This window comes from Hippichthys cyanospilos, chromosome 4 (assembly GCF_059441005.1).
Source record: "Hippichthys cyanospilos isolate Australia breed blue-spotted pipefish chromosome 4, RoL_Hcya_1.0, whole genome shotgun sequence".
Taxonomy (NCBI): Eukaryota; Metazoa; Chordata; class Actinopteri; order Syngnathiformes; family Syngnathidae; genus Hippichthys; species Hippichthys cyanospilos.
This window is the reverse complement of record NC_142372.1, coordinates 22514219-22529187: the sequence shown is the minus strand read 5'-3', so window position 1 is coordinate 22529187 and position 14969 is coordinate 22514219.

Sequence of the window (14969 nt, the reverse complement as noted above, 5' to 3'; positions counted from 1 at the left end):
GGATAATGTACTATTGTAACCTAGCATTTCGATACACTCTTCTCCAAAACCACATCATGTAGGCCAGCGGTTCTTCAATGGGTGTATGAATACCTTTGGGGATACGTCACAGTACTTCAGGGGCTACGTGGGATTTTAAAAGTGTTTTCCAGGTGTCAGCATATCTATTTTAATGTAATGTGAGGAACAGTCTGCCTTTTTTTTTCAAATTAAGAGCAAATTAATTGTAACTGTGTTTTGTGTTGAAGTAACTTTTATTTTGTTTTTACAAAATGCTGAATATCTTTATTTTGATCAATTTTATATCGAAACATATTGCCGTTGGTGATGCCCTTTCCTGGCAGATGAGCCTGAAATAAAACTGATGATCCGGAGTTTCTGAATAAAATATGGCTACAAATTTAGTTTGGAAGTTTGATCAGACACAGATGGAACAGCTCTCAGACAAAATACTTTGTGCCTGTTTTAGGGCTACTTGGTAGAAAATAAAAATCACATTTCATTGAAAAAAGGTTGAGAAGCACTGATGGTAAATGGTAAAAGGAGTTGACTTATGTGGACGGCCGCCACACAAATTGCAAACACTGTATCTGAACAGACGATAGAGGACACAACAGACATTTTATGTGGCAAATCATACGATGAAAAATCAAAGAAGCTTGATGATCCAATGCAAGCCTTATGTCTTTTTGGTTGGGCTCCCCAATTGGGGAAAGGCATATGAGCGAAGTTTGAGTTGACACAAGCAACAAGTGCTCTCCTTGAGCCCAGTGAGCGTATATTGCTAATTCCTATCTTATTTCTTACTCCAGTATGCTAAATGCGGAGGCTTCACACGTTCGGGCAACAGGTTATTAAAACGAGGGTGTGACGCAAAGAGGGGGAAGGCAACACATCAATTCACCTTGTTGGCTGCACATGATTTAATGATAAAGACGTATGTGCCCCATCACCTCCAAACGCTCTCGCCACCACCACCAGCACCCCCCTCCTCCTCCTCCTCCTCCTCCTCCTCCTCCTCCTCCTCCTCTCAGTCCTCTCCGCTTCCTGACGTGGTAACTTGAATGGCTCCTACTTGTGATGTTGTTAACACTTCCTCTGCTCCCACAGCTCCTCGCAGACTCACTGCCTGACTCATGCTTGTCCCTTTTCCCACTAGCCGAGCTTTCGTCGCCGCTCTTCACCACCATATATCTAACGGCTTGGCCTGAGGTCACGGATGAAACACTCACGCACCCTGCCCGGTGTTCCGTTGCTCTGTGGTCAGCCGAGACGCTAACTCTTTCATCTTTGAAGTGCTCATGTGAAATATACTCATACTTGAAGCCAGCAGGCAGCACACTTTGACAGATGTGGAGATTGCGTGCACAATTATTCATTTTTGTTATCCGTAAAGAAAGGCTTCGCAGTCAAGGTGTTTAGACCGAAGTACCGTCACACACTGACCATTTCACCACGACTTTGCTTCCCTTCCAACGCGGCATTCTCCCTTAAAGGCGTCAATTCATTCTTTTTAATCCAATATTTGGTGAGGCATGCTGGCAGCCGGAGACAATATGAGTTTGAAAAGCGATCCCAGCAACGCCTTCCGCGAATGATACGAAATTAATCGCCAGAAAGGTATTGTTGAAGCGCCACATTAACATGGCAAGTCATCAAACGTCCCTGTTTACATCCGCAAATTGCTTTTGGACCTCGTCTGGTCTCCGGAATCATTATGAAAATGTAAAGTGCAAGCCTAAAATTTTGTGTCGATCAGCACTTTCTTATCCTTCGCCGCAATGACAATTTCATCTGCGGGTCTGACAACCATTTCACTCTTGGCCACGTCAGTATGAAGAACAAGTAACCCCTGTCTTTTTAATTTAATATTTAGACTTTAGGTTATAAATGGAAGCTCTGTCCCTCAAGCTGGACAGTTGCATCAAACTCATATTTGTCATAGATGTTGATTTGCAACATTGTGGTTACGGTGTTAAGTTTGTAAAAATGATACGAACCTAGAAATCTCATATCATTGCATTTTCACATGTACAACACAGCCTATCCATCCATCCATCCATCCATCTATCTATCTATCTATCTATCCATCTATCTATCTATCTATCTATCTATCTATCTATCTATCTATCTATCTATCTATCTATCTATCTATCTATCTATCTATCTATCTATCTAGAATATATATATATATATATATATATATATATATATATATATATATATATATATATATATATATATATATATATATATATATATATATATATATATATATATATATATATATATATATATATATATATATATATATATACTGTATATATATATATGTACACACACAAAACCTTTCAAGACCCGCCCCACTCGACACACTTATAAATATATAATTATAAATAAGAATAGTATCTATTAAAATTGTATAAGTATACCTATACCTTTTTGACATTAACAAAAGAAAAAAAGCAATATAAATGAACTTTCAACAACTGTAAATTATTTTTTGAGGCATTTATACAGGTTAGAGTTTACTGAAAAAAAAAACACGTGCATCAAAGTCACAGAAATAAAAAAAAGAACAAAATAAAAAAAAACATGAACATTCTTATTTTATTTTAGTTACACTTCATATGACAAAAAGAAAACCTTTTCGCTTGCGGTTATCCCCTGCACCACCCACTATTTTAGAAGCACTGCCCTACAGAAACAAGCCTAACTTCTTCAAGTACAGTATCAGCTAAAGATAATGTAGCAATTAGTTGGAATAATGGCAACTCTTGATCGTCTAAGCGTCAACTTGAGCAAGCCCTGCTTTAAATTTCCCCCGCCATTTTTGCACTTGAACAAGCGATCTCGAAACCTCGTAACATGCCACTAGCTGTTACACACATAACACACACACACACACACACACACACACACACACACACACACACACACACGATTTGTTTCTCTCCGCTGATTTTCTGCCAAGAAAAGAATTGAGCAAGAAACATGAAATGGACACACTTTTGCTTAAAAAAAACTGACATGGTAGGTCAGATCAGGCCCCGAGTTGACACTTGGGCCTTTGGAAAATCAGATCTGGGACCCACCCAAAAATCAGAGGAAAACAAATACACTGATAAACTACTCAAGACTCGATTAGAAAACAAATACTAGGTCTTAATAGCTTTAAAAGTAGTTGGGCCCAAATCACAGTGAAAGCCTGTTGCTAATGTGCTTCACATCGCTGTAAAGTATCTCTGAAAAGGGTTGAAATTAATTACCAAGCTTGGCCAGTGACTCAGAGCTCAGGTTGTGTGGAAGTAATGCGGCCTGTAAATGATCGCCCTGCTGCCACCATACTTCAAGCTGGTGCCAAGTGCTGCATTTGTGCTAATTTGGCTGTTCTGTGTACAGTGTGACAGACAATGTCAGGATGGATGGTTGTTTGGCTTGCCCTGGTGTCTCCACAGGCTAAAATAGAACCATAGGAGAAGGTCCCTACATGGAGTAAGATCGCTGTCAAAAAGACGCATGCGCGTTTAATGATTCGTAGGAGTACGACTCGAAATTGCCTCGACTTTGAATTGTTTTCGTATGAGTACGACTCGAAATTGTGTCCAGTTTACGAATCGAAAAATTGCGAGCGCGAGGTATTTTGAATACGACTCGTTTGCGCGACTGTAACCGTCACTTCACGTCTTTGCACGAATCTCTCCTTTGGATTGGTACATCTGATCCTTTGGATTTTAGTTGAATATGAAAACTGAGATGACGTCACACCAAACTAACAGGTCAAAGTTAGTTGATCCTCAAATCATCCGCGTCGCCATCAGTCAACATGCATACATATTTTTGACAGCGATCGTATTCCATATATCAACAGCTGATCGTTTGCAATGTGAATGTCCAATTTATTCATGAATTATTTTATGAAATTGGACTGACGGGCTTATGACCTGTGACTCCAAATCAATACATTGTTTGAAAATCATGAAATTATAAATTGGTCCGTCGCAATGTTTTTTTTTAAGAGGTTAAACTGCCACATAACCACCACGGTAAAATAAGTAAGTAACAACTAACATACAAATCTTTGCCTGTAGTTTACGCAATTTTGTTTTAGGATTCCACTTCGACGGTCGTGTGTCCAATTCAGAGGCAAGGGTTTTTCCTAATTAACTGCAGTGTTTGTTTCTGCCAGCAGAGGTCACTTGCTGTTATAGAAGCTTCCCCAAATGATGCCATTTTCCAAAAAAAAAAAAAAAAGGCACTAAATAGCCACCAAAGCTTCATTTGAGCTACACTAAAAATGTACATACATTGTCCTTAAAATTGTAGCGGGATGAGCTATTGAAAGCTTCTGTTTGGCATTCAGTTCGCATTCAATTTGGCCTTTTTTTCTGCCTTATGCACGCGCGGAATGACTCACAGATCGACTGACTTTGCCTGGTAGCTTGGTGTGACGTCATCTCATTTTGCATATTCAACTCAAACCCAAAGGCTCAGTCCACGAATCCAAAGGAGAGATTCATAGAAAGACATGGAGTCTTGTCTCGCGAGAACATAGTGGTGCCAACGAGGGTTGTATTCAAAATATTTTTGCTCTCTCAAGTTCTTAATTCGTAAACTCAACAAAATTTAAGTAGTACTCTTATGAATTGTCAATTATTGTTTTATTTTTTTTACATCACGTTAGGTTTAAAGAAGCACTTTAAATGAAAATGAGGGCCTGCTTAGTTTTTTTTTTTTTAACCCCCAGATGGAGGCCGGTGTGAACTTAGCCTAACCCACATCTGCTGGAGTGGAAGATGCTGCTCGTCTGCCAGTGGCTTTATGGCCACCCTGCTCAAATAAGTAATCTCAACCTGTCACCAGACTGAAGGGTTGCCAAACCCGATGAGATCCGAAGATTGTCTTTGCCCGGTCTAATTTTGCAGGTGACGACCGGAGTCACAGAGACGAATCCAAATCCACCTAAAACAATAACTCAGCTCAGGCTGGTGACACTTTAATGCCGCATGTGAACAGGAGTATTCATCGTGCGGCTTTGGTGCTCTGTGAGTGTTTTTTTTTTTTTTGTTTTTTTTTTAAGCTTGAACATGCATTGGGTCGTGGACATTTGACTACAAGTATTTGCATCAAAGCCACTGTTGGCTGTGAGTGGAAGAGCCATTTGAAATTTTGCATTCATGGCAACTTTGAATGACAGCCACTTTATATGTTGCAAGAATGACACACTGACCTTTAATGCAGCACATAAGCGGAACATCTGTTGACAAAGATGGCCACATTTCATGATTCGGTCCCTCCTGGTTTTCTGCTGAACTCTATAAAGAAATATTACTTCATTACTACCTGTAGGTTAAACTGCATGCGAACGGGAATACAGTTAGTCACATTGAACATCAACATATAGAAGCAAGTGACTGAGTTCACATGAAGTCATTTTTCACAAGCCAGTGACAACATCATGATCGTTTGAAAAATATGGTTGCGATTGGAAATAATGCATTTTCCCAAATTAAAATGTTGACTATTGACTAGAACTTTCACAGAGATTTTAATTTAACAGCGTTTATTATAATGCCTGTGGTTTGCGGTACTTTAGTAATTAATACCAGAATTGCTAATTTAAACTGGGTGGTCTGACACATATGTTATTACACATGACTAGAAGTTATATATAAAGTACAACTAAGGAAAAGCTGATGAGCCGCTATCAAAAGACTAATCAAAAGCATAAATACATCCATCTATCTATCTATCTATCTATCTATCTATCTATCTATCTATCTATCTATCTATCTATCTATCTATCTATCTATCTATCTATCTATCTATCCATCCATCCATCCATCCATCCATCCATCCATCCATCCATCCATCCATCCATCCATCCATCCATCCATCCATCTATCTATCTATCTATCTATCTATCTATCTATCTATCTATCTATCTATCTACACTTTTTTTCCAATATATATCTTTCTCTGGTGGGAATGAAAAAATAAACAGCAAAGCTTTGACAGCAGCACCTTGACAAAGTATGTAATCCCAACATTATACCTTGAGAAGTTTAGATCGGGAGATGTTGAATAGACTGATCGATTGTGACCGCCGTTTGTTTTGGTGAGTGCAAGCCTTGTCTTTATTCATTGCTTCATTTTTAAAATGTTTGCGTTATTTTTTTTTTGTTCATATTCAATTGATAGTACAGAAATAAAATTATGTTCCTCTTATATTAAACTGCGATTTGTAAATTGGACTTCATAACATTTCGTGGGTATTTATTTTAAATGATTATTTTTTTAAAGTTTTAATGGCTGATGTGGGTTTATTGACGTTTAAAAGCTCCAGAAAATAGCCTGTGTAGCCCAGTAATGCATACGTGTGCGCATGGGGCCTATTTATTTAAAAGTCTGACATCACAGAAGGCGTACGTGTGAAAGTCATGTGCCGCCACTGAGGTTTAGCATACTTGGAAAATTACCGTATTTTTCGGACTATAAGCCGCGACTTTTTCCTCATGTTTTGAGCCCTGCAGTTTATAGTCCAGTGCAGCTTATCTGTGTTTATTTTTTTTTTGGGGGGGGGGGGGGGCAAATGTGTGTATCTGTTCGAGGAGTCAATCTATGGAACAACTATCAAATAGAACTGAAAAGATGTGAATCAATGAAAAAAAAAAAAGTCTAAATGTAATAAGAGAATGTATACAATTTTGGGTAAATTTGTGATGTGTACATTTTATATACAGTACACAATATATGTGATTTTATTTATGTATTTATGATTGTATATGAATTATGTGGAATGTGTTATGTTCACTAAAATAAACTATCAAACAAAGGGAGACAAAAAAGATCCTATCGAAGTATTGATTTTGAACTGCTATTTAATGAACAGATATCCATCCGTCCATCCATTTTCTATAACTATGTTGGGACTAAAATTGCATGTTCAGTCTGTTAAAGAGAGGATGTTGCTGTTGGCAGACGATTAAAAAAAATTAAATAACAAAAAAAAATAAAAATAAAACTTCATATACCATCTTTTTGCGGAAAGATCTGATGTTATTAGCTACGGCTGAAAGTCCAGTGCGGGTTATTCTTGACAAACATATTTTTTTTGCTCATATTTGGCTGCTGTTGCTTATATACCAGTGCGCTTTATAGTCTGGAAAATACGATACTTAAAAAAATCCCACTTCCATTGATTAGGTTACAAACCATGGGATTTTTTTTGTCCCACCTGTATTTTATAAAAATAATAACAACAACAATAATAATCATAACAACAACGATGATAATAATAACAACACAAACATGACCAAACGTCTGCAACACAAAGCAATCAGTGTCATCTATAGTAACACACATATATAGCACACATTATCATTTCCACAGTACTAGATGTTTAATTCACGAGAAATTGTACAATGCAGCCTACCTCTATGACATTGCCAGTGGCTTGTTGTGTATGGAAAAGTTGGTAAATGCAACTAGAATTTGTAAATAGGTGTGTAATGAACCGCTGGGATGTCATTCCATCTTTTTGCTACGATTCCTATAACCATTGCCATTTTTTGTAAAGTTGTGGAAAGCATTGTCACAACAAGGGTGAACGGGTTAAAACTAGGTAGAAAAGTTTCAGTTTTTTCCCTTTTCTAATTTCAAATTTTCTAATTTATGTGACTTTCCTGTCTTCAAGTAAGTTTAGAAAACACATTGTTTTTTTTAATTCTATTTCTTTCCTTTTTTAGACTATCAAAGTTAAAGATTGTCAAAGATTAATTTGCATTTTAGAGTTCATTTGGTAGTTTGGTTCAATAGTTACATTTTACAGGAAAATAATCCTATTAAAGGAAAGGTATTACAACACTTTGAAATGAAATACTTTGTTGAATTTAAATATAAAATATAAGTACATGTCTGTTACAAATTTCAAACAAAATAGGTGTTTGAAAGATACGATTATGTGCGATTAATTTTGGATATTGCTGTGATTAATCAGTTAAAAAATACTTGACAGCACCTAAGACAATGTTTTAAAATGATTAAAATTAAAAGGATTTTTAAAAATTATTACTTTTGTTTTTTCTGCGCTTGTATTTGTGCCTGTTTGTTGTAAACCACAGTGAGAGTTGCTTATGTATGATATGTGTACTTTTTGGCAGAAATAAACAGTTCCCTGCCCATAGAAGTTCATTTATATCTAAAATGTGCCAATGTTTTAATTGAATTTTTCAATTAATAGGTAAAACAATAACATTAAAAAAATGTAGTGTTATCCTCATTTTAGATGTTGAATGTGTTCACATCACCTGTTGGTGATGTGGTTTTTTTTTCTGTGAAATGGATTTTTGCATATTTAAGGTTGCTGAACCTTGTTGAAATGTAAAAGGGTTCAATATAAGCAGGAAAAAACCAACTCAATGTTTTTTTTTTTTTAACGTCAACATAGACTGAGGACTGCGTTGTACTGTGGGACATTTAATTAAATTAGGTCCTTGATATATCATAAAAAGCTACTCGAAGTATTATCAGTCATGGAAAACAAGTGACAGTTTACTGCCCTAAAAAACTGGAAAGCCACAAAATAAGATGCTTTTTTTTCTGAGAGAGTTCAAGTTCAGAACGGCGTCAAGAATCTGGAATCTTTACACATCAACGGCATCATTACAAGATCTGCACTTCTCAGCCCTCCATGATAAAAACAGGCTAAATGAATTTGCCAGCTGTAGTTGACAGACAGATAGCGGACACACACTTTGAAATAAAGGAAATGAAATCTTTCCAGTCAATGGCAGGGGGATTGTTAAGGCAAATACAAAGGAGTGGGATTTCTTGTGCGAGGGATATCCCCGCCAAAGTTTCTCTATACGTCAAAGGGCTGCGGCGAATAAAAGCAAGAGCGGAGAAACCGCCTGCTTTGTGGTGTGGAGCGGCCAAACTCATTCACACAAAGCCATTGGATGCACAGCACTACACCGTGGGGATGACATGCTTTGCTCTCTGGTGGTTTGCTGTCTGCTTTTGTCTGACCTGACCAGGACAGACAATATCACTGGATCAGAATCCTTTCAAGCCTTTTTTACACTCTGTTAAACGACTCCCATTACACCCCCGACTAAAGTAAACTTGAGGCAAGAAATTAAAGCTGCCCCTCGGCCTCATGCCCCAAAACGAGTCTCGAGTTCATTCGATCTTTTTGAGCTAAGAGCCCTGTAGAATGGGGTGTGGGGGGGGGGGGGGGGGGGGGGGGGGTGACTGCCGCCTCAGGCTGTAAGCCATCAAGCCAGTTCCGCACACTTCCAAGAAATGTCACCCGCATCTTTTACATGCGGGTGAAATAAATTACCAGAAGCCCTAAACATAAGTCATGCAAGGCACCTGGGACACCCAGATGCAGGTAACAGTTTCAGTTTTTGCACTGCTAAAGGTATAACGTAGGGCATCAATTATTTACAGAACCTCTTAAACATGCAACGCGGCTTTTTTTCTTTCATTTCCTTTATGAAGAACCTGTTGCACATTCCAATCTGTGGACACAAAAGGCTTAATGAATAAGACAAAATGCCCCCTGCCAAAAAACAAGAACCAACACACATTTAGTCTTTAAGGCAGTCCTAACTCGGCAATCACGGTAAAAAACACAACAACAAAAAGACTAATAATAACATAAACCTCAGCTTTACACTGACTGGAAAAGTGAAATGCAAAGAAGTGAACCTCATCACTCTTCTCACCCTCTCTCCCACGTTGGAACAATGCGACACACAGCTTTTCAAAAAAATGGCAGTGGGTATAGGAATTGTAGCAATAAGATGAAATGGTATTGCAGCGGTGCTACAGATTCTAATGGCATTTAGCAACTTTTCCATTCACAACAAGCCAGTGCTGGGCCCACTGTGAACAAGGTAGCTTGCGTTGTACAATTGCTCCTCAATTAACCATGTAGTTACTGTGGAAATATATGATACTATGCGCTATATATGTATGTTACTATAGATTACACTGATTGCGATGTCTTGTAGGCGTTTGGTGAATTTTCACTTCTCTGGCACATTTATATTATTATTATTAATGCAGTATCATTAAATAACAATGGGACACAAAATCCCAATCTATGGAAGTGATTTTTTAACAAATTTTCCAAGTATCCTCGACTTATAAACAAGTAATATATGCAATAAGTTTTATGAAAAAATAAATAAATAAATCGGTAGTCAAAGGGTTAACTGAGGTCATCTGACTTTCATTGACACAGTTTTACATCTATGCACACACACACACCACGCGCACACACACACACACACACACACACACACATATATACTGTATATATATATATATATATATATATATATATATATATATATATATATATATATATATATATATATATATATATATATATATATATATATATATATATGAATAAAAATAACTGCTTATGTCACATAAATAAATTATATAGCATCAATAAATTTGCAATATTTGTTCAACTGAGGATGTAGGCAAGTTTGGCAGAGTTAGCCAGAACCCTGAGGGGATGATTAAGGTAAAATGAACAAGACGCCTCTTCTCAGGAGTATTGCAGATGTGAAACCAAGTTTTTTTTCTTGTATTATCACCGTAGCATTTCACATATGAAATCCCCTTCAAGCAACTGTCTCAAAAAATATTTTACCTCACACCAACAACTCCCTACAGAAGACCATTTATCATTCTACTAATTTTATTGAGTAGTAATTCACATAGCCTGCTTAGTGCTCATCAAAGGCCATTTTGGAATATGCCACTGTATTGGTCTTGTGGCAAGCACTGTGACTGTGAAGGTTTTTGTTAGCTATTTAACATGGGTTTTGATTGCCTGCTATACGGTGAATTATATATATATATATATATATATATATATATATATATATATATATATATATATATATATATATATATATATATATATATATATATATATATATATATATATATAGAGCTTTTTAGCAACAGTACATGTGTTTGCATACACATAACTCTGTGGGAGCGTCACTCCAAAGAGGGGGAAGACAAGGTGAGTAGGCCTGATGGCTCACACTTTGTTGGAGTTGGTTAATTTTTTTCACTCTCACTTTAGGAGCATATGTTTGCATTTTTTAAATGAAAATTAAGGTGGGTGGAGGAAAAGCGGTCTGCAGTGAACCGGCCCACATATGCCAACTTTAAATTCAGTTATACCACTATTAGAGGCAGTGTGTGTACAGCTAGTATTACATGAAATCAACTGAATGTGATGGCAGTTTTATCAATTAAGTTAATAATTTAAAAGATAATTCTGTCAGGCATCAAGGTTAAATGGCTGAAAAGTTACTTTTTGATTGTGTAAATGTGTGTGACGAAGGGAGGGATTGTAAGAGAGAACAAGAGAGAGCAAGAGAGAGAGTGTGAGAGAGAGAGAGAGAGAGAGAGAGAGAGAAAGAGAGAGAGAACGAGAGAGCGAGGCAACATGCCAATGACCCGCAGACACCTACATTAGCAGGAAGTATCACAGAGGCAGTTCTGAGCATTTGGCAGGCTTTTGTTTGTCTGTGGCCACATGTTGCCAAAACTGGGTGCGGTCCAAACAAGGACAGAACGGAAAGAGTAGGTAGGACCATGTTACCAAGCCTTTTGAATAAAAAAAGGACTATACCGCGGGCCCCCGTGTTAAGAGATTAATCCGTTCCGTGGTTGGTATCGTAAGGCAAATTCACCGGATGGTGGGCAATCCAAACCTTTGTTTAATAGCAAATGCGTTTTGAACCCCAGATAAAAACATTACAATTAGTCATAAATATTAAAAATTGATATCAAAATAGTATAGTAAGTGGTATGTATATATAACATACATGTATACAATCAGAAAACATCGTAAAAAAATATAGAAAGTATTTATTTACCTTTGAGTACCTTTGATTGTTATTCCCATATTCCCTAGTAAGGGTAGCCTAGGCTAAGCTAGCTTCGTATTTCTTGATTCATCTCCAGCTTTGTTTCCATATAAATCATCTTCTTACTTCTCTCTTTAGCATCACTAGCAAGCTATATATATATATATATATATATATATATATATATATATATATATATATATATATAGAGAGAGAGAGAGAGAGAGAGAGAGAGAGAGAGAGAGAGAGAGAGACGGCCAATCGCGGCTCTACGTGATCACGACTACAGCCAATGGATGGAAACGGGAAGGGATAACAGTACACTTCCCGTATAAGGTTTAACAATTTAAGATTTAAGTAAATGTGTGTACTTAAGTAATATTTATCTTAAATATGTAAACTATACTTTTTAAAAAATGTACGCATGCATGAAAACTCTGGGAAGGTGGGGGTGTCACACTTCTTTGCGGTTTTTAACTTTTCATGGGTTTTTAGTTTGGTCCCCAATAACTGGGAAAAATAAGGGATTTCTGTATATGAGGGCATGTTGGTGCGGGTAACAGGTGAAAGAGATGATGGGCAGGTTTTGCATTCAATAGAGATCAGATAGTGGTTGAATTAGCTGAAAGGATGGAAATGGCTGTAGTGAATAGTTCCTACCGGAAGAGGCATGAACATAGTAGGCAAGAGCAGAGATGGGAGTACACAGGTAGACTACCTCTTGTTTAGATCGTGTCATGTTCAGGAGATCAGTGACTGCAAAGTAGTGACAGATGAAAGTGTAGCCAGGCACCATAGGATGGTGGGGTGTATGATGACTCTGATGGTGAATAAGGTGAAGACAGAGAAGAGGACAAACTGTTGGAAGCTAAAGAAAAAAAAAAGAAGCGTATTATATGACATTTAGGAAGGAGTTGAGACAGGCTCTGGGTGGCTAGGAGGTGCTTCCTATTTACTGGAGAACTACAGCTAATGTAATCAGAGACAGGGAGGAAACTACTCGGGGTGTCATCTGGAAGGAAAATACATAAGACTTAGTGGTTGAATGAGGATGTGCAGGAGTGTATAAAAAGAGGTTGGCGAAGATGAGGTGGGATACTTAGAGGACCCAAGACTGTAGAATGTACATGGACATTCGACACATGGTGAAAGTAAGGTTGGCAAAGGCCCAACAAAGGGGTTATGATGACTTGTATGCAAATTTGGACAGTAAGGAGGAAGGAGGGAAGGTTGACTTGAGGTGGGCATTGAAGAGAATAAGGAGTGTGGAAAGGCAATGCCTCCTGATGATATAACTGCGGAGGTATGGGTGTCTTGGAGAGGTAACAGTAGAGTTTCTGACTGGGCTATTTAACAGGCTCTACGATAGGGAGAAGATGCCTAAGGAATAGAGGAGAAGCATGCTGGTGCCCACTTTTAAGAACAAGGGGGATGTGTAGGAACTATAGAGGAGGAAAGTAGATGAGCCATACATTGAAGCTATGAGAAAGAGTAGTTGAAGCTAAACTAAGGGCAGACGTGAGCATTTGTGAGCTGCAGTATGGTTTCGTGCCAAAAAAAGAGCACTACGGATGGAGTATTTGCTTTGCGGATGTTGATAGAAAAGTACAGAGAAAGTCAAAGGGAGCTGCACTGTGACTTTGTAGCTTCTTCTTGTTCACTATGGTGATGGACAAGCTGAAAGATGACCACAGGGAAAATGCTTTGTTCTTGTCGTGTGAAGTGTAATATCAATAAAATAAGAACTTTGGTTATTTTTGGCTATTTTTGTCATTTTAGACCAAGCTGTAACCCGTATAAACGCTGTAAGAAATAATTAACATTTGTTGAAAGTTGATTTATATTGCTTTTTCTTAAGTTAACATTAAAAGGATACATGTTTAGATATACAATTTTAATGGATAATCATCTTATTTGTAGTCGACGCATCGTGTGTGTGACTGTGTGTGTGTGAGGGGGAGGGTTCTCTTTCCTAGGGGCGGCTTGGCAAAATACAATTGAGAAGCACTGCATCGAAGAAAAATGGCGTCACTCTTTTTGCAGTGGCTACCTTAAACCAACCACTTTAGTGATTTAGTGCTCGTATTAGTGCTAGTAACAGTGATAATATCTTATTACTAACCCTTAGAAATATGGTCAGAAAAGATTTGATATGAATTTATATTTTACCATTTAAACAGTTATAGTAATAAAAACAAATAACCAGCAACAATAAATGATAAAACGTGATTTCAGTGGAGTGAAGAGTTATTAAATTATTTAATATTTTGTTCATTTTCATATATATTCTGTTGCTATGACATTTACACTACTGTTAATAAAAATACAAATAACAACAATAATAATGACCACAAATGCACTGAAACCATAATGCGTTTGTGTTTCGCACATCATAATGTGTGACCCGAGTGATGAAAAGGCATAAAGAAAATGGACTGGTCGAAATGCACAATGCACACATTAACTGCAACAGCATATCATGCGTACGATACCAATACGTATATTTTAAACAGCAGTAACAAGAGTAAAATACGGCAGATGCAAATGGGTAAGCGTCGGCCGACACCCACGCAGTCCTGAGAGAAGGTTTCATCAGACTGAGTTAATACACCTGCAAAATGGATGTGAACTTGATTTCAATATGGACTGCATTCATATTCATTCATATACAAGTATAGCATAGAGAATTTTATTTAGCGAACTACATAAATGACTAATCTGTGAAATGAACATGAAGAGCTGGTTTACTTTTTTATATAAATATTAAACAAATAAAAAAAATGATTTAAGCTTAAGTGTATTAGACAAATTACATGTGAAGTACTTTATGTCCAAGCCTAATGTGATATGTCGCTCCGCTTGTCAAAAAACAAAAAAAACCTTTGTAGACCCTGCACCCACCAACCTGTAACATATTATGATAATACATCTCTATATCTCAACTACATTGTGTAACCAAATATAACCAAATCTTAATTAATTCAGATATGATTTTTCTGTTTGTTTGTTGAAATCATCAGAGAAGCTGGATAAATGAGATGGGGTTCTCGGTCA